This window comes from Lutra lutra, chromosome 1 (genome assembly GCF_902655055.1).
Source record: "Lutra lutra chromosome 1, mLutLut1.2, whole genome shotgun sequence".
In the NCBI taxonomy this organism is placed as follows: Eukaryota; Metazoa; Chordata; class Mammalia; order Carnivora; family Mustelidae; genus Lutra; species Lutra lutra.
The window spans coordinates 99,437,152-99,463,857 of record NC_062278.1 but is presented as its reverse complement, the minus strand read 5'-3'; the positions used below and the strand labels follow the sequence as shown (position 1 = coordinate 99,463,857).

At 35.9% G+C, this 26,706-nt stretch overlaps 1 protein-coding gene across 6 annotated transcripts in view; it reads right to left on the bottom strand.

Moving 5' to 3' along the window:
• Positions 1-26,706, bottom strand: part of NAALADL2 (N-acetylated alpha-linked acidic dipeptidase like 2) — a 1,357,959-nt gene that overhangs the window by 1,100,354 nt on the left and 230,899 nt on the right. For 3 of the 6 annotated variants that reach the window (XM_047730769.1, XM_047730776.1, XM_047730802.1), the window contains exon 3: positions 12,315-12,436. The exons of 2 other annotated variants lie outside the window; for them this stretch is intronic. The gene's annotated coding sequence lies outside the window, so the exon portion shown is untranslated. Of the gene's footprint in view, positions 1-12,314; positions 12,455-26,706 lie in introns of those variants that run through there. One more of the 6 variants, XM_047730793.1, reaches the window with a different exon arrangement.

Here is a 26,706-nt window from a genome sequence, read left to right as displayed (position 1 = left end):
ACACTGCTACAGCTGCAAGGTTAAATCCATTAATTTATTGGGAACAGAACAGGCTGTTCTGGTTGGCTGTTGCAAAAATTGCTTTTTGCACTTGTCTTCTCCACCATCAAGTATTTGCTGCGAGCACACAATTACTGCAGCAAAGCCTATGTTGCCAAGCAAGAAACCTTATTTAACATGGAAAGTGGCGAACACTTCACTTTCCGAAAATGAAAAAAATTAATCCTGAAAAGCTTCCTTATTAACATTTTCTCCTTCTTCTGTTGTTTCACAGGATAACGTATAAGATGGCAATTCGGATGAAGGTTAACTAGGTGAACCCATTTCTGCAGCAGCTCTCAAGTGCAAATGTCATCCCTAAGCAGTTTCTCTTCACAACAAGAAATAATCTCAAAGCTTCCTTAGATATTTTTTCTCCTAAACGGTAAATTTAAAAAGAGAATACTTACCTCCAAAAGTCACTAGCTGGAAAAAAAAAAAAATCTTTTGAAGTCCACATTATACACTCAAGAACTGCTATTTAATAAAGGTAAGGCAAATGTACAGCATTTTTATGAATTCATAGCAAAAATATTTTTTAAAAAAATGGACAAACCAAAAGTTAAATCACATTTTGAAAATGAACCATATTCAGTCACATATCAATAATGAACATAACCTATAACTAAGTTGAGAAAAATTTTCCTGTCCAGGAAAACTAAATCACAGGAAATAAGAATATTCAATTTTTTAGACAATTTATAAAATGTTTATCTTGTTAAAAAAAATTGCCAGTTATAAGTAACATGAACTTAAAATTACATCCAAATTAGAGCAGACTCTGGAGTGAGAGGAGTCAGACAAAACAGCAGAAACAGTGGGGGGAGAGAAGAATTAGAGGGGGAGAAAAATGATAGTGCAAAAAATACAGCCTTCCCTTCATCAGCCCAGTTATTTGCTTCTCCTACACCTACTCTGGCCTGGGCCCAGAGTGAATTTTTGAATTTTTCCACAGAAAGTTAACATTCAATAAATACTTTCAGTATTGTGTTGGAAATTCTTTAAAAAACACAAAGATCACAAATATATGGGGGGGATGGAAAATTGGGAGGGTGCTTAGGTAAATGTGGGACTTTTTCCCTCACAATTAAGAGGGACATTTTTCCTCAAAACTAAGAACAAATATCACAGTATTTGTATATTTTCAGTACCTACAGTAACAAAGCATTTTTGTGTCTTGGTTTGGAATGCCTGTTTCTCTACCTTTTTAACCTGTTAATTTTCTATTATTCTTTCAAGGCCCAAGTCGAATATATCATCAACCATGAAGCTATACTAGATCACCACAGTCTAAATCAAATGTTTCTTCTTCCACATCCCCATAGTATTTATTCTTATTATGAAAAATTTATTATTACTAATTTAGAAACTGAATTTGTATCACAATCAAATTGTGTTTCTTGAAGGAAGAATATGTCATTACGTATTAGCCCCAACACCTTGAATAATTCCATAAAGTAGGCTTGTAAGATCTATTTAGTGATCTATGTTGAAATTCCTTCAGCAAGAAGTATTTTGTTGGCCTCATTCCAGTATGCCAAAATGACTCCTTTATTTTCATAAAAAAATTGTATAAACACACTGTCACACACACACACACCCCATTAATGGAGAGTGGCCATCCTTTAAGGCGGCTCTAATCAATCTAGCAGCCACAGTGATTATTTGAAAGCCTATGTCAGAGCATGTCACTACTCTGCTCACAAGTCCACAGTGGTTTTCCATTTCAAACAGAGTACAAACCAGAGTTTTTATAATGACCTACAAATCCTTTGCTCCCTCTGACTTTATTTGCTCCCACTGTCTTCCCACCCCTCTATTTGAGTGACAGTGACATTGTCCCTTGGCCTAACCACAGGGCTCTTGTTCTTGATGTTCTCACTACTTGAAATGCTCTTAGATAACCCCATGATTCACCCCTTCACTATCAAACATTTACCCAAAAATCACCTCAGTAAGGCCTCTCAGCTACCTTATGTAAAATGATGCCCTCCTACACTTCCTATTTTCATCAACTCTTTTCTTATTAACAAGTATTTCTCCCTAACATACAATACTCAGAGGCGTCACCATGACACCACCATCAAAGACACTCATTTGTCTCACAAAAAAAGATAGCTCTGGAAGGGCAGGGACTTTTTCCTGATTTACTCACTGTTCTATTCTTAAAGAATAGAGTCTGACACATTGTAGGCTCTTAATAAACATGATGAACATTGACAGAACCAGTAAAATGTTGCACAGCTTTTGACAAAGTGCCTTTGAGTAAACAGATTTTTGTTGGCATTTGCAGCCCTGTTCTCCTTTTAAGTTTTTTACTCTGCTTAAATGGCTATGTTCCAAGGCTGGAGGGTAGAGAACCAAAGGTTAGTTTATAATCCAATGTGGGAGAGAAAAAGTAAACAATGAAATGCACTGTGTAAGCACTGAGAATATGGGAATCACAGTTGTCTCTTGTTTACCTTCATCACTAAGTTTAGAATATCCTTATATTATTACTTGAATAATGTATACACAAATCAGATAATTCATAAATATATGCACCTCTGTGTTCCTAGCAGCACTACTCACAACAGTCAGATGGAAGCAATCCATATCCACTGACAGATAAATGTAAAATAGAAAATGGGGTACATATAAACCATGGAATACTATTAAGCCTTAAACAGTAAGGAAGTTCTGTCACGGGCTATAGCATCAATGTACCTTGAAGACATTACACTAATAAAGTAAGCCAATCACAAAAATGCAAATCCTGCCGATTCCACTTATATGAAGAATTTAAATTAGACAAACTCATAGAAATAAAAAGTAGAATAATGGTTGCCAAGGACTGAGGGTAGGGAGAAATCAGGAGCTGTTGTTCAGTGAGTATAGTTCCAGGTTTGCAAAATAAAGTTCAAGAGATCTGTTATATGTGAATATATTTAACACAACTATACACTTAAAAATCATTAAGATGATCAATTCTAGTTATGTACTTTTTATCACAATTAAGTATTTTTATAAAAGAAGACAAATGATGGCCAAAGCTCTGCTGTGCCAGAGTTGTATCCATAAATGCATATTTGTGCTTTCAAAGGTTGTTTCCACATTGATTTATTTAAAGAAAGCAAATATTACACTCAAGTAAAATCATTTAGTGACAACTGGAAACCATAAATTTTAAGCTGCCCTTCAAAGGAAATTATCTATAAAGACATTGACTTTTTTTTATTTCAATATATTTTTTTCATTTTATTTCTTTTCAGTGTTCCAGAATTCATTGCTTATGCACCACACCCAGTGCTCCATGCAATACGTGCTCTCCTTAATACCCACCACCAGGCTTACCCAACCCTCCCTGTTTGTTACCAACAAACCCTGTTTGTTCTTAGAGTCCACAGTCTCTCATGGTTTGTCTCCCCCTCGAATTTCCCCCAACTCACTTCTCCTCTCCATCTCCCTATGTCCTCCGTGTTATTCCTTATGCTCCACAAGTAAGTGAAACCATATGATAATTGACTCTCTCTACTTGACTTATTTCACTCATCATAGTCACCTCCAGTCCCATCCATGCTGATACAAAAGTTGGGTATTCATCTTTTCTGATGGAGGCATAATACTACATTGTATATATGGACCATATCTATATCTTCTTTATCCATTCATTTGTTGAAGGGCATCTTGGCTCTTTCCACAGTTTGGTGACTGTGGCTATTGCTGCTATGAACACTGGGGTACAGATGGCCCTTATTTTCACTACATCTGTATCTTTGGGGTAAATAACCAGTACTGCAATTGCACAGTCACAGGGAAGCTCTGTTTTTAATTTCTTAAGGAATCTCCACACTGTTTTCCAAAGTGGCTGCACCAACTTGCATTCCCACCAACAGTGTAAGAGGGTCCCCCTTTCTCCACATCCTCTCCAACACAAGTTGTTTACTGTCTTGTTAAGATATTGACTTTCTTAAAAATAATAAATTTTATACTGGAGTATAGTTATTTTTAAATTAGAGAATACACTGTAGTTGTTTCAGAAATAACAATTCAATAATTGTAAACCCTTAATACTTTTATTTCACTTTTAGTGCTTGCAAATAGTTGAAAATCATTTGTGTAAATGCTCTTAATATTGGCAATCACAGTACATCTATGATTACTGTGTAGACACAGTTTAATGAGAATGTTAATTATCAAAATCTTTGACTTAATAAAAATATCTGCTATCTATATGCTATTTTGCTGTTACATGCTAACTATATCCAAATAAAAATCAGGGTATATTGTGTATCTTCCTTTATATAAACATGCTGTAAATTGAATTGTGTCTTCTCAAAAGATATTTTGAAGTCCCAACTCCCAATACCTATGAATATGACCTTATTTGAAGAAGGGTCTCCACAGATGTAATCAAGTTAAGTCAAAGTCATATTGGTTCAGGGTGGCCCTAAATCCAGTGACTAGTAGCATTATAAGAGAAATTTGGACACAGAAAGCATTTCATGTGAAGACAAAGATCAGGGTGATGCATCTACAAACCAGGAATGCCAAGGATTGCCAGCAACCACCAGAAAGTAAAAGAAAGGCATTGAACAGATTCTCCTTCAGAGCCTCCAGTGGGAATCTTCTCTGCCAACAACCCAGTTTTGGACTTCTAGCTTCTCAACTGTGAGAGAGTAAAGTTCTGTTGTTCTAAACCATCCAATCTGTGGTAATTGATGGAGCCTCTCTAGGAAGCTAAAACAATACACAGACATGTGCATATGCAAAGGAACAAAATTTTCATGAAGGAACATGGACATTTGAATGTAACAAACCTGGTTTCAAACTTTACTCCACTGAATATTTGTACTATGATACTGAGCAAGATACTGACATCTACTTTCTCCTGTAAAACTGCAATAATTGCACTGTGAAGATTAACTGAAATAATATATAGAGACCAGAATCTGCCATATGAGGAGTTCAACAAATAAAAGTAACAACACCTGACATTAGAGCTGGGTTGCATATATTATGCCCCAATGTACAAATACTTTTAGTTAACTTCATATTTTTGTCATGTTCAACATAGAAAACCAGCTTTTTAAGGAAGATATATATAAAATAAGATCATTTGCCTAAAATTCATATCCTACTAATGTAAAGTGGATAGGATTGCAAACACCCATCCATACATGTGCTTTCAATGACCACTTTGATTATCTACTTACATGCTATATTATAAAAATGGGCTATGTCCTTGGCTCTGATCATAACTCACATTTCTATAGAATATTTTTTTCATGTGACAGTAGAGCTGCTTCCTATTATAGTATTTATTTAAACTTGAACATTAACAACAGCTTATAGATCATGGTGGTTCAGGATTCAAGATTTTAGGATGATCTATAGAAAAGTAAATGTAACTTTTATTACCACAGATTTGGAAAGTCAATGACAAATTCAAGTATCTCTATAGAAATATGTATAGAAGAGTGAATGAATGATCTAGCAAGCAAGACAAATGGGAAATGGTTGTGAGAACAAGGTTCAGCCTTCAGACACAGACTCTAGAGAGCACAAGAGGGATAGCTCTGTTCAAATATGTGAAGGTTCAACTGAGAGGAAAGAGTATCAATATACCCTGCATTGTTCAAAAAACAATATTTGGGTTACCAGACCAAAATTATGAAAAGGCAGATTTTGAATCAGTTAAGAAAGAGTTTTATAACAATTTGGGCTCTCCCCAGATGGAAGGGGCTGCCCTGAACAGAGATATTTCTGAAAAAGTTGTATCATCATCTGCCAACGCTACCATATGGCTGGGGTAGGGGAAATTTTGAGTTCACAATTTCATAGCTTTTTAGGTAAGAGCAGCAAAACTTATTTGGTAGCTAACCTGAAGGAATATAAACTTTCCAACAATGGATCATTACACTGCAAATCCGTTGATAAAGTTTGCCTTTCTGGACTCAAAAGTTAAATTTCAAAAGATGCCCAATAAACATAGGAAAGGTTGATCTATCTCATTAGCTATCCTGAACAACAGCAATAACAAAAAAACACATTCACCCGCCAGAATGGCTACCATTAAAGATTGACAATACCAAGTGTTTATAAGGAAGTGTTGTGATGGGAAGCATGATATATCATTGCCAGGTATTTAAAATTTAACACCCATTTTGGAAAACCTCCCGATTTCTACTAAATTTGAAAATACACATATTGTATAGCCTAACACTCTACATATATATTCCCCACCAAAATTCATCATAATATTAACTAAAAGACGTGAGTATAAATACCCACAGCATTAATATTCATAGAAACAATCAAAAAGCTGTCAACAACATAAATTGACACAGTTTTTCCAATGGAATATGTAATAATGAAAACAAATGGACTACTGATCCCCAGAAATACAAGTGAATCTCAGTAACAATTTTGAACAAAAAATTTAGACACTAAAAAGGCACATATAGTATCATTCCTTTTTCATTTTAATAAAGTTCAATAAAAGGTGTATCTAATCTATGGTGTTAAAAATCAGGATAATTTCTACCTTTGGTGATTTCTAGAGTAATAATATTCTGCTTTCTGACAGGTAGAGAATTCATGGTATAATCTTTATCCTGAAAAGAAAATTCCTCAATCTTAACATTGTTAATTGGCATACTTTATGGATGTTATGCTTCAGTAAAATATTTAGTTTTTTAAAAAGTTAATTTAGGGGCGCCTGGGTGGCTCAGTGGGTTGAGCCACTGCCTTCGGCTCAGGTCATGATCCCAGGTCCTGGGTTCAAGCCCCGCATCGGGCTTTCTGCTCAGCAGGGAGCCTGCTTCCTCCTCTCTCTCTGCCTGCCTCTCTGCCTACTTGTGATTTCTCTCTGTCAAATAAATAAATAAAAAATCTTTAAAAAAAAAAATAAAAAAATAAAAAGTTAATTTACTATCTATGAAATAAGAATATATGTAGAAATCCAGAAAATGATTACTATACCTTCTCATCTAATCCCAAGAGAGTTTAGTAAAGACATTTAAATACCTTGCACAGTGTTGTTTATAGAAATATAGACTATTAGAGCCCAAAGAAAACATAGACATTTTCTGCTCCAAATTCTGGAATGAGGACTAGATCATACAGAAAGAAATTGAATCCTAAAGGAGCAATCTTCCCTTAATTCAGTCAATAACTTGATACAGAGCAAGGCCCAGAATCTAGGTACGTGACCCATGCCTAATGAGCTCCTTCTGCATTGGAAATCCAGGATTTTCCTTCCATAACCACAGGGCTATCATTCTCTTTTATTTTCTTACTATTAGCCAAAAATCTCTACATAAGGATCATAATTCCAAGGAAAATGCCCTTCCCTCAATTTGTGTATCAGCTAATTTTAATTTCCTCTTTCTTCCAAGTCTACTGAGAATTACTGCATAAATGTTCAAAACATGGACACAATTTCCACAAGACTGAGTTTAGAGTCTACCTGAAATGAAAACTGGTACTGATATTTACAAAATGAAAACAAGCAAGCCAGCCCTGTGGCTCAGCAACTGAACGTTCCGCTATAGTACAAGTTGTTCGGCATGTTATAAATTCCTCTGTCTTAAGCTCTGAAAGACAGAATGAAGACCTAGGGGACTTTGTTGGTTCCAGTGATCTATCAAATAACTTGAAGAGCTGAAAAAATTTGCATCATTTGGCATATATAATGCCAAATACACTCAACCCAGGGAGATAGTAAATCAATATTCCCCTTAAATTATGAGACAATACAGCAACCACAGGAGCAGAGCACCTGCCAGAGATAAAAGCACCAAACAGAATTATCATGCAACCCAAATACCAGAAACTAAACATTCAGATCATTAAACTGCCCACTGTGATACACTAAATGGATAGCATGTATAACATATACATATACACATTTAAAAACACATACAATATTTAACTGATGCCACCAAAAAAGGCACTTTATATTAATACAATGTCTAAGAATGAAATATTTATGTTCATATCAATTGATGTTAATATTTGAAAGTAGTCATTAAAAATTCCTTAATTGCTTATTGGTATGAGACTATGCTTCTAAAACTCCATTAAAAGATTCTCATAGTTCATGATTTATGTATTGATGAAGTGTTAGAGTCAATGTGAGACTATTTGCTTAGCCACAATTCAGTGATCTTATACTCATTATGTCAAGTGGTTGTAAGAATATCTAATGCAAGACTGAGTTTGGGGGGGGTAATAAAATATTTAAGAGATATGAAGAAGCAGTGCCATTTTATTAATCATTTTAATTTAGATTTTACATGTATTTTTCCATTTAATTATGACAACTATGTTTGATTTTACAGTATTTTCTCAGTAATGGTGTATTTTTTGGTCACATTTCACAGAGGTTAGCTGAACTGCATCTGGCCAATATAGTAAATATTGTAAACAAAGGTCTCTATTACTTTTTACCATTATTTGCATAACTGGAAAAATATATATGTTTGGAAAACAATATCAAGACTTAGATCCATTTCATCTTATTTGTACTTTACTCACTGTTAAAAAGGAGTTAACTTCAATGGGAAAGCATGGTCTTTTTCTTATGATAGGCTATTATATTTAGATAGACATACAATTCTCATTTTTTCAAGGTATGTTTGTTAGTTAAGGGCAATGTAATGTATAGTTAAACAATATTAATTTAGACAAAATATTTGTAAGCCATTTTTGTTATTTAATGTTAAAATTTGCTATAGAAAAGCACCTATGTGATAGCAATATAGCTTTACAAAAAAAACTCTTGCTTTATTATATGAATACAGTCTATGTAAAACACAGAGATACAAGTACATAATAAATGCAGATCCAGGGCGCCTGGGTGGCTCAGTGCCACTGCCTTCGGCTCAGGTCATGATCTTAGGGTCCTGGGATCGAGTCCCACATCGGGCTCTCTGCTCAGCAGGGAGCCTGCTTCCCTTCCTCTCTCTCTGCCTGCCTCTCTGCCTACTTGTGATCTCTGTCTGTCAAATAAATAAATAAAATCTTTAAAAAAAATAAAATAAATGCAGATCCACTTAAAAGATTATGAAGATTGTGCCTGGAACAATTTCAAGGGATACTATCCACTTACTGCCTTCTATAAATTGCCCAACTGTAATAGCACAGAGAATACCCAACATGGCCCTACACAATGCCCTAAATAAGCATCACAGCAAATAATTATAATGTAATAAAAAATACAGTCAAGCTAAATTTTTCATGAAAGGAATTTCTGCACACCTTTTAAAATTAGGATTTTGACTCAATTTTTATACGATGAGATGGTTTGTAGGAAAGCAATCTATTTCCAAGTTTTCTTGTAACAGGAATGTTTTTGTTAAGTCTAGTCTGGTTATCTTGCCTCACTCATCACTACTGGGGCAAATATTTCTTTCTTTTTTTAAATTTTTTATAAACATATAATGTATTATTAGCCCCAGGGGGTACAGGTCTGTGAATCGCCAGGTTTACCTACTTCACAGCACTTACCATAGCACATACCCTCCCCAATGTCCGTAACCCCACCACCCTCTCCCTTCACCCCTCCCTCCAGCCCCCCTCAGTTTGTTTTGTGACATTAAGAGTCTCTTTTGGTTTGTCTCCCTCCTGATCCCATCTTGTTTCATTTATTCTTTTCCTACCCCCCAACCACCCCCACTCCCGTTGCATCTCCACATATTTCTTTGCAACTCAATAGACCTCAGGACACAACACCATTTCTGCAATGAATCCATATTATTAATAACCATGAGTCATCTAGAAAAGGTTAAATTATGCTTTAAGCTTTCTGATTCATAAGGAAAGTGAGTGAGTGATAAAGTTGTTCAAAATTTCTCCTGTGAGTCCTCATAAAGGAGAAACTAACTTTGATGATCCCCTCAGTAACTTTTTTATAATAACAGAAGGAAATTTTATCCTGCTTATACTCTTCATTTCAAGCTAAGACCAAGGAGTTCAGTAAAAGTGTTTCTAAAAACATAGCTTTATCTGAGCTGAAGTTTAAGATATTAGCTATAAAATAATCCCAACTGATAGCATATACTGTGTTTACCCTATAGAAGACACTTGAAGCTTACAATATAGAAGCTTACGATAAATTAACTTCTTTAATCTTCAAAATAACCCTAATTTTGTCTTATTTTTATTTTTATAGTAGAGATAAGGAAACAGGCTTTCTCTGAGATTGAGCAATAGCCCGTTGTCATCCTAATCACTATGTCTTCAGGTCTCACCTTGGGGGAGAGGAAATACAAGTATTACCAAAAGATGTCAGGGCTACTTGCAGGAACTCCATATGTTCCCACCCTTTAGATATGTCCTGTCCATGTGGGGTTCCTCCTCGCTCTAAGTCACTACAGTAAAGAGCTACTAAGTAGAAAATGTTCTCTCTCTCCAGTGTGTTAGTTAAGAAAAAAGTTCGAATCAGCACCAATAACCCAAAAGAATTAAACTGCATATCTTTCAAATAATTACCATATAATATTAAGTAACTTACAGAAATTGGGTAGTTATGAATTCAGCAATATTTTCTAAGAGTGGAATATAACATTCTATATTATTGATGAAAAATCAAGTAAGTGGACTCTGGGGTTGACATTAAAGACTTTTAATCTAAACCCATCCTGAATAGATGCCACCTAAGGAAATAACTATGGGCAAGGCCAAGATTTTCCTCATAAAATAATTATAGATTATGTTCCAACTACAAACAAATGAACAATTTAGGCGCCAAAGACCTTAATGAAGCTGAATCTTCTTATTTAAGCATAGTTAATTGAAAATGAGTCCTCTATACATGCAGAGGCTACACTTTTCCCTATCAAATAACCATCAATAATGGTACCATTTTTACCCTGTATGTAAGTGTTTCAATATTGATTTTCCTGACAGTTCTAAATAATGCTTTCCTATTAATAACCTAGAACAATTAGAGGCTCAAACATAATATTTCTTTTAAGATAAACTAATTATGTTTATAAAAAGGTCTCTAGGTCAATGGCTTTTTATTTAATATAGGATATTATTGCCCTTACTCCAAAAATGAATACACTTTCCTAGTTTTAATAAGGCAAAAATATATCCCTCCTGTTTGTTGAAAAAGTACAGTGCGTTTTCTTAATAGAGTTGTGCAGAGGAAAATTACTTATTTCAGATGAATTTCTATTATGAATGCAGACAGAATAAAAAAGTCCAATAATTAACTCTTAACATTATACATGAAATTATTGATATAGCATTCCTTCACATATCAGAGATGCAGTATATGATAATAAAATGAGAATAAAGATCTTTCCAAACTGACATTAAAAGCCAGCCTACAAATGTTTAACAAATATTATGATTTTGAATAAATCACTCTATCTTGGTGACTTGGTTTTCTATATCTAATGAATATAAATAACTTTCAAATGTAAAAATGAACACAATCAGAGTATCTTAAGATCCTGTAAGAAAAAAAATGCATACATTAACACTGAATAAGTTAACCTTATTCAGTGAAAATTGCATTCTGTCAGTCAAAAAAGATAGCAAAACAATACTGAGGAGAGGTATTTGACTAATAGTGTAACTAAATTCATAAACATCATTTAAATAAAGTTTCCTTCTGTTAATCTTTTTGAAAATAGTTAAAACATTATTATATACATTTGAAAATAAAATTAGAAAAGATTCTAGAAACATAGCTACATATTACACTTCTAATGGCCTAGAAAAGGCTTTTTTTTTTTTAAAGATTTTATTTATTTATTTGACAGAGAGATCACAAGCAGGCAGAGAGAGGAGGAAGCAGGCTCCCTGCTGAGCAGAGAGCCCGATGCTCTGAGATCATGACCTGAGCCGAAGGCAGCGGCTTAACCCACTGAGCCACCCAGGTGCCCCGAAAAGGCACTTTTTTTAATGAAAAGGCTTGTTGTATCCTGTATATTCAGATTCTTACATTCAAAATTCTGTCTCAAAGAAGAAAAACTGAATACCAACAGTTGCAAGCAAAGTCCCAGAAGTGAACAGAGGATGCATTAGAGAGAGATAAGGGTAGCATAAGGGAACCAACAGTGAAGCATCACAAGGACTAACGACAATAGGAAGCCCTTGGGCTTTAAAGGGAGCAAGGAGAGGGGCAGTGTTATCGGAACATAATTAAGAGTGAGAGCAGTTGAAATGAGGCCACATGACAAGAAAGTGGCCATAGGTAGAAGAGTTTGCTTTCATCTGTCAAATATAGCCCTTTAAGGGTTAATGATAAACATCCTGAGTGCTCTCTTAATACTCACCAAATTCTTGCCTCCCTCTTCCACTGGCTGAACCCAGCAGAGTGAGAAGGCTAGTGAGCAGATAATGCAGTTCCTTAAGATCAGTCTCTTAGGATACAGAGCATGCGGAGAGGAGAATGGATCTGAAGAGGCAAACAGGAAACCTGCATATTTATCCTGTAATAACCGTTAAGCTGGAATCTGAGAGAGAAAAAAATGAGCCGGCCATTGCTCTTACCCTTTAAGGATTTGATCTTGTAAACAGTCGATAGATATTTGAGCTGTTTCCATAATTTGGCTATTATAGATTATGCTGCTATAAACATCGGATGCATGTATCCCTTTGAATTAGTATGTTTGCATTCTTTAGGTAAATACTTAGTAGTAGAATTACTAAGTAGGGTGGTCCTCTTTTTAACTTTTTGAGGAGCCTCCATACTGTTTCCCAGAGTGGCTGTGCCAGTTGGCATTCACACCAACAGGGCAAGAAGTTCCCCTTTCTTTACATCCTCATCAATAACTTTTTTGTGTTGTTGATTTGGTCATTCTCACAGGTGAGACAACTACATTGTAATTTTGATTTGTATTTCCCTGATGCTGAGTAATGTTAAGCATCTTTTCATGTGTCTGTTGGCCATCCATGTACCTTCTTCAGAAAAATGTCTACTCATATCTTCTGCCCATTATTCACTGGATTATTCATTTTGGGGGTGTTGAGTCTCCTAAGTTCTTTATAGATTTTGGATGCTAACCTTTTCTCAGGTATGTCATTTGGAAATATCTTCTCCCATTCTGAAAGTTGCCTTTTAGTTCTGTTGATTGTTTCCTTCACTGTGCAGGAGCTTTCTAATTTGATGAAGTCCCAATAGTTTATTTTTGTTTTTGTTGCCCTTGCCTCCAGCAACGTGTCAAGAAAGAAGTTTTTTCTTGTTTGAGGTAGGCCTGTATTCTATATACTTCCCTCCTAGGACTTTTGCTGCATCCCAAAGGTTTTGGACTGTTGTGTTTTCATTTATTTTCATGTATTTTTTTATATCTTGATTTCCTGGTTGACCCATTCATTGTTCAGTAGCATGTTGTTCAACATCCATGTATTTGTGGTCTTTCCAGTATTTTTCTTGTGGATGGCATCTAGTTTCATAGTGTTGTGGTCCAAAAAGTCACATGCTATGATTCCAACATTTTTATATTTGGTGAGGCCTGTTCTGTGACCTAATACATGATCTATTCTGGAAAATGTACCCTGTGCACTTGAAAAGAATGCCATTCTGCTGTTTTAGGATGGAATGTTCTGAATATATTAAGTCCATCTGGTCCAGTGTGTCATTCAAAGATATTGTTTCCTTGTTTGTTTTCTGTTTAGATGATCTGTCCATTGATGTAAGTGGGATGTTAAAATACCCTATTATCATTATTTCCTTTATGTTTGCATTGTTTTATATATTTGGGTGCTCCCTTCTTGGGTGAATATTTACAACTCTTGTATCTTCTTGATGGATTCTCCCCTTTATGATTATGTAATTCCCTTGTCTTTTTTACAGTCTGTTTTAAAGTCTAGTTTGTCCAATATAGGTATTGCTACACTGGCCTTCTTTTGAACTCCATTCACATGTTAAATATTTCTCTACGCCCTCACTTTCAATTTGCAGGTGACTAAGTCTGAATTGAGTCTCTTGTAGGCAACATATACATAGGGCTTTGTTTTTTTTCCATTCTGACACATTATGTCTTTTGACTGCAGCAATAATTCTGGATTAAAGACACAGGGTTCTTAATACTTCTTAGAAAACAATTCTCTTGAGAGTATGATTAACACTAGAGATACATTGCCTATAAGTGCACATACATAGAGTATTTGACAAGGATCATACATGAACAGATCAAGAACATGAAAAAGCAGACTGGGGATGCCTGGGTGGCTCAGCAGACTGGGGATGCCTGGGTGGCTCAGTTGGTTAAGTGTCTGCCTTTGGCTCAGGTTATTATCCCAGGGTCCTGGTATCAAGTGATGCATCAGGCCCCTTGTTCAGCAAAGAGACTGCTTCTTCCTCTGTCTGCTGCTCCCCCTGCTTGTGCACATGCATACTCTAATAAAATCTTTAAAAAATAAATAAAAAGCAAAATACTGGAATCACTTTTCACTAAGTTTGAGAAATCTATACAAATAAGTATACATAGTAAAGTTCGACAGAAAAGGAAAATCTTTGATTTAGAAAGGAGATCTTTGATTATTGAAACACAAAAGGAATGCAAAAAAATGAAGTAGAGTATATGGCTAGATTATAATGGAGTATAATGAGAGGGTGATGTTTACCCTAAAACTGCATTTATATATATTCTTTTATGTTTAACACTGTATCTCACCAACTCAAGATGCTATCTATTGTAGATGTACCATTTATATCATGTAACACAACAAGAACGAAAAATGGTCGATGAACTATCACAATGCTTATCACTTAGAGTTTACATTTTATATCATTGAACCTATCATTTATGCATAATTTAATAATGTATCAGCCTGTCCATATGTAAACCCAATATGCTGCATAAATTTGTTAAGTATTCCCCAAATTTCTCACTATTGGAGTACAAATGTTCTGAATCTGACTCAGAGTTGTAAACTTTCCTAATCCTCCATACAATGTCCCAACCCATCAAAAGTAATGATACTGCATTTTTGTCTCCAGGATTTTCTTCCAAGTGGCTAACACCAATTCTGTGAGCTTTGGAGATGTTTCCCTATTTGATGGCACTTGAATTTTCATTTTTTTCAACTGAATCATGTCTTGCTGGAAGTTAAGCAGTTTCTGTTCAAAGCCAATAGGAAGTTTGTTAAAATAAATTCAACAACTTGCACAATACATAAATCAGTCATAATGGACTGTCTGCTTTGAAATTCCTTTTATCTATTCTGAGAGATTTGGCAATTTCTTGTTCCCTCAGTTCCAACTCTCTGTGCGTGATGAGCCATCCTTTTGCATAAATCTTAGCAACAAAATGTAATAGACCAACTACTTCAGGATATTTTCCTTTCTTGGCCCATGAAAAGTACTTTGTCGTCACTCTGCAAGAAAATATAAACTCAATCGTGGTTGTTCCTCCAATGATGGATACTGGCTTCACTGATATTAAATGTAGGCTCAGCTGTGTTTTGCCATCCCTTTCTGTGTACACAGTAACTTCAATCTCCAATCATGGTGTAATATATCTGAAGATATTTTAAACAATTAAACTCAACATGTGTACAATACCACTAATACATATAACTCAGCTGAAGAGATGTTAATATGAACACATATGACATGGACAAGCAGAGTTGTACATGCAAAATTCCAGCCTGAATGCTAGCCATTTTACAACACCCTTGATCACAGAGCATGTCCTAATTTCAGAGAGGTCAAAATGTGTTTTAAGACATTTGTATTTTGGGGGAGGAGTCAAGATGGCAGAGAAGTAGCAGGCTGAGACTACTTCAGGTAGCAGGAGATCAGCTAGATAGCTTATCTAAAGATTGCAAACACCTACAAATCCAACGGGAGATTGAAGAGAAGAAGAACAGCAATTCTAGAAACAGAAAATCAACCACTTTCTGAAAGGTAGGACTGGCGGAGAAGTGAATCCAAAACGACGGGAAGATAGACCGCGGGGGGAGGGGCCGGCTCCCGGCAAGCGGTGGAGCAACGGAGCACAAAATCAGGACTTTTAAAAGTCTGTTCCGCTGAGGGACATTGCTCCAGAGGCTAAACTGGGGTGAAGCCCATGTGGGGTCAGCGTGGCCTCAGGTCCCGCAGGGTCACAGAAGGATCACGGGTGTCTGAGTGTTGCAGAGCTTGCAGGTATTAGAACGGGGAAGCTGGCTACAGAGACAGAGCTGAGGAGTGAGCTCTCAGCTCGGGGTTACCTTGAACCGGTCGCAGGCTCGGTCAGCTCAGAGCGCAGCCCAAGGCCAGGGAGACGGGAGTAATTGGGGGCTATTCTCTGAGGGTTTACTGAGGAGTGGGGCCCCGAGCTCTCGGCTCCTCGGGGCCGGAGACTGGGAGGCCGCCATTTTCATTCCCATCCTCCGGAACTCTATGGAAAGCGCTCAGGGAACAAAAGCTCCTGAAAGCAAACCCGAGTTGATTTCTCAGCCTGGCCCCTGGTAAGGGCGGTGCAATTCCGCCTGGGGCAAAGACACTTGAAAATCACTACAACAGGCGCCTCCCCCAGAAGATCAACAAGAAACCCAGCCAGGACCAAGTTCACCTACCAAGGAGTGCAGGTTCAATACCAAGGAGAGCATCGGAATTCCAGAGGAGGAGAAAGCAAAGCACAGAACACATGGCTTTCTCCCCATGATTCTTTAGTCTTGAAGTTAATTTTTTTTCTTTTTCTTTTTCATTTTTTTTCTTCTTCTGCTAAATTTTTTTTAACTTTTACCTATTTCTTTTTTAACATTTTTTAACTAGTTTATCATATATATATTTTCTTTTTTATATTTTTTTCTTTATTCGTTTTCTTTTTTAATTGTTTTTTTTTTTTTCTTTTTCTGAACCTCTTTTTATCCCCGTTCTCCCCGCCACGATTTAGGATCTCTTCTGATTTCGTTAAAGCGTATTTTCCTGGGGTCTTTGCCACCCTTTTAGTATTTTACTTGCTCCTTCATATACTCTTATCTGGACAAAATGACAAGGTGGAAAAATTCACCACAAAAAAAGAACAAGAGGCAGTACCAAAGGCGTGGATGGAACTAGAGGGTATCATGCTTAGCGAAGTAAATCAATCGGAGAAAGACAACTATCATATGATCTCCCTGATATGAGGAAGTGGAGATGCAACATGGGGGTTAAGGGGGTATGAGAAGAATAAATGAAACAAGATGGGATTGGGAGGGAGACAAATCATAAGTGACTCATAGTCTCACAAAACAAACTGAGGGTTGCTGGGGTGAGGGGGGTTGGGAGAGGGGGATGGGGTTATGGACATTGTGGAGGGTATGTGCTAAGGTGAGTTCTGTGAAGTGTGTAAACCTGGCGATTCACAGACCTGTACACCTGGGGATAAAAATATATGTTTATAAAAATTTTTAAAAAAAGAATGTCACATAAATGGAATTATACAGTAAAAAAAAATTTGTATTTTAAAGGTGATAAAATATAGTAGCTTAACTCCTCTTCATTAGTAAATGGTTTAAGTTCAGTTGCTAAACAAAGTGTAAGTTTAGTAGCTGAATGTATAAACTGTGTTTTCATTATAAAGCAAAAGTTACGTTAAATTACCTGAATTATTCTATTTTTCACTTTATATCAGTGTTATGCTATAAACTTACTGAAATCTTAATAATCTAAAAATATTCAGAGACCTATATAACTTATTATCTGTCAATTATGAAAACACTTCATTCTTAATTTTTCACCATGTAATACTTACAGAATCCTTAGCATCATATGAGGAAAGTTCAAAATCATCTCTGAGAGGACACCTATTGAGATTTACTTAGTCTAAAGTGGCCCTCTAAGGCAAATATAGAATTTTTCTAATGAATACAATTTAAATGACTTACTGTTCTAAATATCTATCTAGAAATCTAAAAACTTACCTTTTATTATTTACTACTATTTGATAATGTCTTCACAGGAACTGTAAATTCCTTTTATACTCTATCATTTTTGGATTTTAAGAAATTGTATATTCAGAGCCAATCAATGTAATAGTACTTTTGGTCAAAAGTAAAGGGAAGATAAAATCATAAAATGAGTAACTTCATTACAAAGCTTACAGACTGGTCCTGAAAGCAGTTCCAGTGAGACTATGACTCAATTGAAAAGATGTGAGCCTATGAACAATATTGCAACATAGTAGCAGCTGCTCAGTTTGAGTTCTTTAAAGGAAAAGTTTAGTTCAGATGTATATTTCTGACTTGCTTACCAAAATACTAAGGTTTGGGGGGAAAAAAAGTAAAATACTAAGGTTTGGTTTGGTTTTTCTTTTGCCACATGTCCTGTATCAGACAACTGTCTGCTAAGTTATTTCTTAGGGATAATTATAACATCTGAGAAAAAGAAAACTCTCTAGTAACACCATTACCTTTTTCCAACTTGACACAAGATTCTTAATTTTAGGATGGTCACTGATCTTATCATAATCTCTGATTTGGATTTAAAAAATCAGGAAACAAGCAGCTTTAAAAACTTAAATGCTCTCTGTATGTTATTTCTGGTGATACTTTCTAATTCTGTGATCCCATTTTTTGAGCACCCATGTGCACCTCACCAACTTAAGAGGATTTGTGGCACATGCTGAGACATGGACAGTTTCATAGATTATCAGAAAGTATAGCAGCGTTTAAGAAAAGGGTTTGACCCCTTCTCCTCTTCTGTATGCCAAAGAAGAATTCAATCAAGAACATAATCCACCTATTTAACACACAAAAAGTACATCACCCCACTATTATATATTCTGACACACCAGGATAAGGTTAGCTAAAATAAATCTTGTGCTCTGCAGCTGTTTTCCTGGAAATAAATGATTTAAAAAAAAAAAAAAAGGCTGTGTATTCACCGAATTTCTCAGATTCACAGAGTTTCAGAATGCCAAAGAATCAAAGAAAATATATAGAAATAGGCAAGAAAAACAAGACAGATACAATTCATAGACCCTAAAGTTATGAATTACTATTTTCCCAATATTAACACCTCAGTTTACAAGTTATTTATGTTTGGCTCATCACAAAGACCTTGCTGTTTTTATCTGCAAATCTCTTTGCAACTTTTTGTTCAGTACTTCCTTAAACACTAATTTAAACTATGGTATGTCCACACATATAAAGGCAATTCATAATTCAAGAATCAGCTCATAAGTTACCTTCCCTATGAAATCTAGGTCCACCAATAAGAAAATCACTGCATGCATTGAAGTTACAGAGCACTAACTTCAGCCCCTCCTACCAATTAATGCATTACACTTAAAATATTAAAATATTAAACATTTTTAAATTTTAAATTAATTTTAAATTAAAATATTAAAAACTAAAATATTAAAATGTTAAAATATTTTCTCTATGAAACTGTAAACTCCTGAAGGATAGAAACCCTTGCATTTATTCCACCCCAAAACCTACCCTACTAATAAAAACATGAAAATAGGGAATAGCTCCAAAATGATAAAATAATGAAAGCAGCACTTGTTTACATTTATTACTCATAGCATTCTCTCCTATGAATGTACTGCACTTTATTCTGCGGATGAACATTTGTGTTGCTTACAACACTGCTGTGAACACTCTTGTTGTGTATGACTTTAGGACCAAATTCGTAGGAATTTAAGGTATATATATGCTCCTCTATAGTAGGTACCGTTTTCCAAAATGGTTTTAACATTTTCTTCAGCAGTGTACAAAATTTCCAGTTGTTCCACATTCATGTCAAACATTGTATTATAAATATTATGATGGATGTGCATTATTTTAATGTGGTTTTATTTGCATTTCTTTGCAATGTAAAGAAATTGTTTTTCATATGGTTAAAGTTATTTGAATATTCTATTCTGTGAACTACCTGCTCAAGACTCATGCCCATTTTTCAACTGGGTTATTTTTTTTGATTTGGAGAAATTCTTTACTTTTGCTATATGAGGTTCCTTTATGGACTACGTGTAACTGCAAGTATCTTCTCATCCTGTGGTTTTCCTTCCCTCTTGATTTACAAAAGTTCTTAATTGAATGAAGTAGGTTTTTGGGTTTTTTGTATGTATGGTTTTTGTATTCTCCCCCCACCCTTGGCTGTGCTTCCTATAGTCATTAGCTGGGAGTAGACAACGTGACAGGGATAACCAAAGTGGGCCTGCTCCTAGGGGTTTTGAAACTGCTCTTGATGGATGGGTTTCACTGGAAAACTACATCAACCTTGCTTAACTTCCTTAGAACTTCATAGCAGTCAGGGTACCTGGGTGGTTCAGTTGGTTAAGCATCTGCTTTCAGCTCAGGTCATGATCTTGGGGTCCTGGGATTGAGCCTCACATCAGGCTCCCTTCTTGGTGGGGAGTCTGCTTCTCTCTTCCTCTGCCCTTCCCCACAGCTCATGTGCTTTCAATTAAGTAAAATCTTAAAAAACAAAACAAAAACTTCGGTGCAGTCTAATACTTTCCTACACAACTTCTTTCTCTCCTTCAAAGAGTCCGACCAGTATTACAGTCTGGTAGCTCTTCCTTGCCATTTTTCTATTTTCTCTCAAATGTGTTTCCATTAACTATCTTATACTTCTAATCCTATTTGAATCTGCTTCTCAGATGACCCAGATTAACAGTGTGATCTTCTAGAATCTTTGCTGTTTTACAATTCACATTTAAGCCTATAATCTATCTGGAATGGATCTGTGGATGGTATAGAGAGTCAACATTTATTTTCCCATATGAATATTCAATTGTTCCAGCACTATTTATTGAAGAAAATTTATCAATTTTCTACTGTCCTTCAGTGTTGTCTTTTTCATAAATCAGATATCTATTTAAGATTTTATTTATTCATGCGAGAGAGAGAAAGAGAGGCAGAGGGTAACGCAGGCTCCCCATGGAGCAGAAGTCCAATGCGGGACTTGATCCCAGAATCCCAGGATCACAACCTGAGCCAATGGCAGATGCTTAACTGACTGAGGACTTTTGAGGCGCTGGTAATATACAGTTTCTTGATTTGGGTGATGGATTACCAGGATGTACTCACTGAAATTTCACAGAGTTAAAAACATATGATTTGTTCGCTTTTCTATATATACATATGTGTGTATCATAGGTTAAAAAATAAGGTTTTGAATGAAATTTTAAACTTGAGGGAAGAAGCCACTAATTCAAACACTTAGTAGGCAAAAATTAGAAAATAGAGTATGCCCTTTGCACATGATTTTAAGGACAAAAAAAGCCTAACTTTAGAAAAAGCACAATCAGGAGATTTTTTTTTTTTAAGATTTTATTTATTTGACAGAGATCACAAGTAGGCAGAGAGGCAGGCAGAGAGAGAGAGAGAGAGGAGGAAGCAGGCTCCCCGCTGAGCAGAGAGCCCAATGCTATGCGGGGCTCAATCCCAGGACCCTGAGATCATGACCTGAGCTGAAGGCAGAGGCTTTAATCCACTGAGCCACCCAGGCACCCCACAATCAGGAGATTTTTTAAAAAACGTGTATGTGAGCTCTAACCCATCATTAACCACGTAGTTGGTAAATCACTTAATACTATTATTGTCCCAGTTTTTTTCCTCTCAAGCAATGGAATACTTTATTGCTTTGATTAAAAAAAAAAAATCAGTTATATAACCAGATTTTCAAGAATGCTATACAAAGCAAAGAACTATTAGTGGGAGACACAAAAATTTTGACTTTGCTCTGTTGTCTTTTCCTATCACCATTTATTCATGAGCAGTATTGACTTTATTATGGACTGCATATATCCCCCCAAGGGTTTAACTTGACCTTAAGATAGGCTATAGAATAGGCTATAGAATAAATGGAGTTGTCTCCTCAATTAACTTTCTAAAGGCCAATAGCCTAGATGAAGCTAAAACTGGCATTAAGGAGCGATTGTGTGTTGGTTACCAAGGAGCTTAATTATAAGCACTGAGAACAATTGAACAGAATTTTTTTGGTTCAGTGACACAACATGGACATACCACATTTGATGAACAGTTCTTAACTCATGTTCTAAATAGAAGCACAATTCCAAAGTGATAAAAAGCTGAAGAACAAAACAAAACAAAAACAGGACATATGACTAAAAGTAACATGAGGTAGAGTATTTTTGTCCCCCGCACCCTCCCTGCAAAGAAGTAGGTACAGGAATACCAAAGATGTTATCCAAGAACATGATCAGTTGTTCTCCCAGTAAAGAGTGAAGTAAGTGAATGGGGCCAACTGTAGAAATAATGGTTTGGCTAAACACAGTAAATTATTTATATATGGAATTACTTTTATAGAGCATGATCAAATGATTGATGGCTATACCTGAAAAGAAAAACAACTTCACTAAATGTTGGTATGTTAAAACACTTTTTTATATTTTCCAATATTTTCCATTTTTTATTTCTATAAATAGCTGAGACTCTCTACTTACATGTCCTATAACATGAATTCACTTTTTAGCAATAGTTGGCAATGACAACCATTACTAGCCATTTGCTGTTATAATCATGCCAAGAAGAAATAAGTTTAAGAGAAATTCTATATCTTCAAAGCTATTTTTACCCAGTGTCTTCTTTTGAATACTAGTTTAGTGAAATGTTAACACAACTAGTAGGAGAATAGGGGCCAATAGTCAAATAATGACTGGGCTGAACTAAATTCAACAGCTTCTTCACAGTGGGCATACTTTCATAAGTCTTTAATATGTTTACATTTTCAAGAAGAAATGGGTAATATAGTGTTTTGCACACTTACCTGATCACATTTTTAACAGAGCATTTCAAAGAATACTGATTTAGAAACAACAGACATTTTAATCAGGATGGCATTGAAATTATAGGTTGCTGTGGGCACCACTGACATTTTAACAATATTTATCCTTCCAATCCATGAGCATGGAATGCTTTTCCATATTTTTGTGTCTTCTTCAATTTCTTTTTTTTTTTTAAGATTTTATTTATTTATTTGACAGAGAGAAATCACAAGTAGGCAGAGAGGCAGGCAGAGAGAGAGAGGAGGAAGCAGGCTTCCTGCTGAGCAGAAAGCCCGATGTGGGGCTCGAATCCAGGACCTGGGATCATGACCTGAGCCGAAGGCAGCGGCTTAACCCACTGAGCCACCCAGGCGCCCCTCTTCTTCAATTTCTTCATGAGTGTTCTGTAGTTCATCGAACATAGATCCTTTACCTCTTTGGTTAGGTTTATTCCAAGATATCTTACAGTTTTTGGGTGCTACTGTAAATGGAATCAAATCTCTAATTTCCCTTTCTACAGTTTCATTTTTAGTGTATAAGAAAGCAAGATATTTTTTGCATTGATTTTGTATCCTGCCATATTATGGAATTGTTGTATGAGTTCTAGTAATTTGGGGATGGAGTCTTTGGGTTTTCCACAAAAAGTATCATGTCATCCGTGAAGAGACAGAGTCTGACTCCTTCTTTGCCAATTTGAATACCTTTTATTTATTTCTGTCTGATTGCTGTTGTTAGGACTTCTAGTACTATTTTAAACAATAGTGGCAAGAGTGGGCATCCTTGTCATGTTTCTGATCTCAATGGGAAGGCTCTCAGCTTTTCCCCATTGAGAATGATATTCACTGTGGATTTTTCATAGTGAGGAACTGTTCCCTCTATCCCTATACTCTGAAGAGTTTTAATCAGAAAAGGATGCTCTATTTTGTCAAATGCTTTTTCTGCTTCAATCTATACTTTCAATGCCATCCCAATCATAATACCATTGGCATTTTTCAAAGTGCTGGAACAATCAATCCTAAAATTTGTATGGAACCAGAAAAGACCCCGAATTGCCAAGGAAATGTTGAAAAACAAAGCTGGGGGCATCATGTTGCCTGATTTCAAGCTTTATTACACAGCTGTGATCACTAAGACAGTGTGGTCCTGGCACAAAAACAGACACATAGACCAATGCAACAGAGTAGAAAGCTCAGATATAGACTCTCAACTCTATGGTCAAATAATCTTTGACAAAGCAGGAAAAAATATCCAGTGGAAAAAAAAAGATAGTCTCTTCAATAAATGGTGCTGGGGAAATCAGACAGCTATGTACTAAAGAATGAAACTCGACCATTCTCTTACACTGTACATGAAGATAAGCTCAAAATGGATGAAAGACCTCAATGTGAGACAGGAATCCATCAAAATCCTAGAGGAGAACATAGGCAGTAACCTCTTTGACATCAGCCACAGCAACTTCTTTCCAGACACATCTCCAAAGGCAAGGGAAACAAAAGTGAAAATGAACTTTTGGGACTTCAAGATAAAAACTTCTGCACAGCAAAGCAAACAGTCAGCAAAACAAAGTGGCAACCCATGGAATGGGAGAAGATATTGACAAATGACACTACAGACAAATGGCTGATATCCAAGATCTATAGAGAACTTCTCAAGCTCAACACCCAAAAAACAGATAATCAAGTCAAAACATGGGCAAAAGAAATGAACAGACACTTGTCCAATGAAGACATATGAAAAAATGTTCAACATCATTAGCTATCAGGGAAATCCAAATTAAAACCACACTGAGATACTATCTTACACCAGTGAGAATGGCAAAAATTAACAAGGCAAAAAACAATAAATGTTGGAGAGGATGTACAGAAAGGGGAACTCTCTTACACTGATGGTGGGAATGCAAGTTGGTGTGGCCACTTTGGAAAACAGTGTGGAGATTCCTCAAAAAATTAAAAATAGAGCTACCCTATGACCTGGCAATTGCACTACAGATTTACCCCAAAGATAAAGATTTAGTGAAAAGAAGGGTCATATGTACCCCAATGTTCATAGCAGCAATGTCCACAATAGCCAAACTGTGGAAAGAACCAAGATGGCCTTCAACAGATGAATGGATAAAGAAGATATGGTCCATATATACAATAGAATATTACTCAGGCATCAGAAAGGATGAATATCCAGCTTTTGCATCAACATGGATGGGACTGGAGATTATGCTGAGTGAAATAAGTCAAGCAGAGAAAGTCAATTATATGGTTTCACTTACTTGTGGAACATAAGGAATAACATGGAGGACATTAGGAGAAGGAAAGGAAAAGTAAAGGTGGGGGGAATTGGAGGGGGAGATGAATCACGAAAGACTGGACTCTGAGAAACAAACTGAGGGTTTTAGAGGGGAGGGAGATGGGAAGATGGGTGAGCCTGGTGGTGAGTATTAAGGAGGGCACGTATTGCATGAAGCACTGGGTGTTATATGTAAACAATGAATCTTAGAACACTGCATCAAAAACTAATGATGTATTGTATGGTGACTAACACAAAACAAAAATAAATAAATAAATAAACAAACAAATATGATGATGTAGATCATATTATCCTGGAGAAATGTTCACACAAATTTTAGATGAAAAAAATATTATAAAATCATATATATAATGGGATCTCATTTTTGTTAAAAGTAACAGTGATACTGCACAAGTAAAATCAAAAGACATACAACAACAACAACAAAAAGATACAACAGACATCCCAAATCCCTCACAGCAATTTCAAATACAGGCATGCACGTGTGTACACACAGAAACACACAGGTTCTTATCAGTAGAAAATCCCCCCTCCCAATCACTGGACCATATTCTACCACCTTCAGAAGTTCATTGCATGGGATGAATAGTTTTAAAATGTTTGATATCCTAGCTATTACAATTGACTTATTGACTTAGTGCTTACATTGAAAAAGATTTATCACACTAAATTTGTAAGATTTTTTTCTTCATTTATGTACTTTATAACTTGTCTCTAATTCTCAGAAAAAAAATATTCTTTTGCATATAAGACAGATATGGATAACGCCTTGACAGAATAACAAGTTTTTAATATTTAGTCTAAAATAATGTCCTCTTTAAGCCAAAAGATGAGAAATAGAACCCTAGGTCTTTTTTTTTTTTTAAAGATTTTATTTATTTATTTGACAGAGAGAGATCACAGGTAGATGGAGAGGCAGGCAGAGAGAGAGAGAGAGAGAGGGAAGCAAGCTCCCTGCTGAACAGAGAGCCCGATGCGGGACTCGATCCCAGGACCCCGAGATCATGACCTGAGCCGAAGGCAGCGGCTTAACCCACAGAGCCACCCAGGCGCCCCAGAACCCTAGGTCTTATCTTTGTTTCCCACATGAACTCACTCTGCCACTTAAGAAAAACCAGACCAGTTAATGCTCCACTTAGCCATCTGGTGTGTGTGTGTGTGTGTGAATGGTGTATTTCTTTTCTCTCCTATTCTTTCCCTCTACCCTTCTAGCCTGTTTCTAATAAAAATAAAATAGAACTTGAAACAAAGATACACAGGATTTCTCCAGGTACTGAAAATAAGAATCAAATAATCAGAGCAATCAAACTATGAAGAGCACAGATTTCCTATGTCTAGTATGTATGTGCATGTAAGGGAAAAGATATATAAAGGTATATATATGTTTAGAAAATCATGACTGAAGAGAAAAACCCACAGGTAAGCAAACTAGCTACTGAGACTGTAAATCAAATTAGGTTCTGAACTCTCCGACAGAAGGGCAACAAAGAAATACAATCACAAGTTTTCATTACTGGACTCAATGCAATTCATCTTTCTCTCCCTCCCTTCTTTAGTCTGAATCTATACACACGTGTATTTTACCTCTACAGATATAAACATTAAGATTCTATATACAATTGTAATTTTTTAATTCTGCATTTCCTAATTTTCAAAAAGCTAATTTATCTTTGGATAAAGGTACATGTGTGAAAGCCTTCTGTGGCATCAAAGA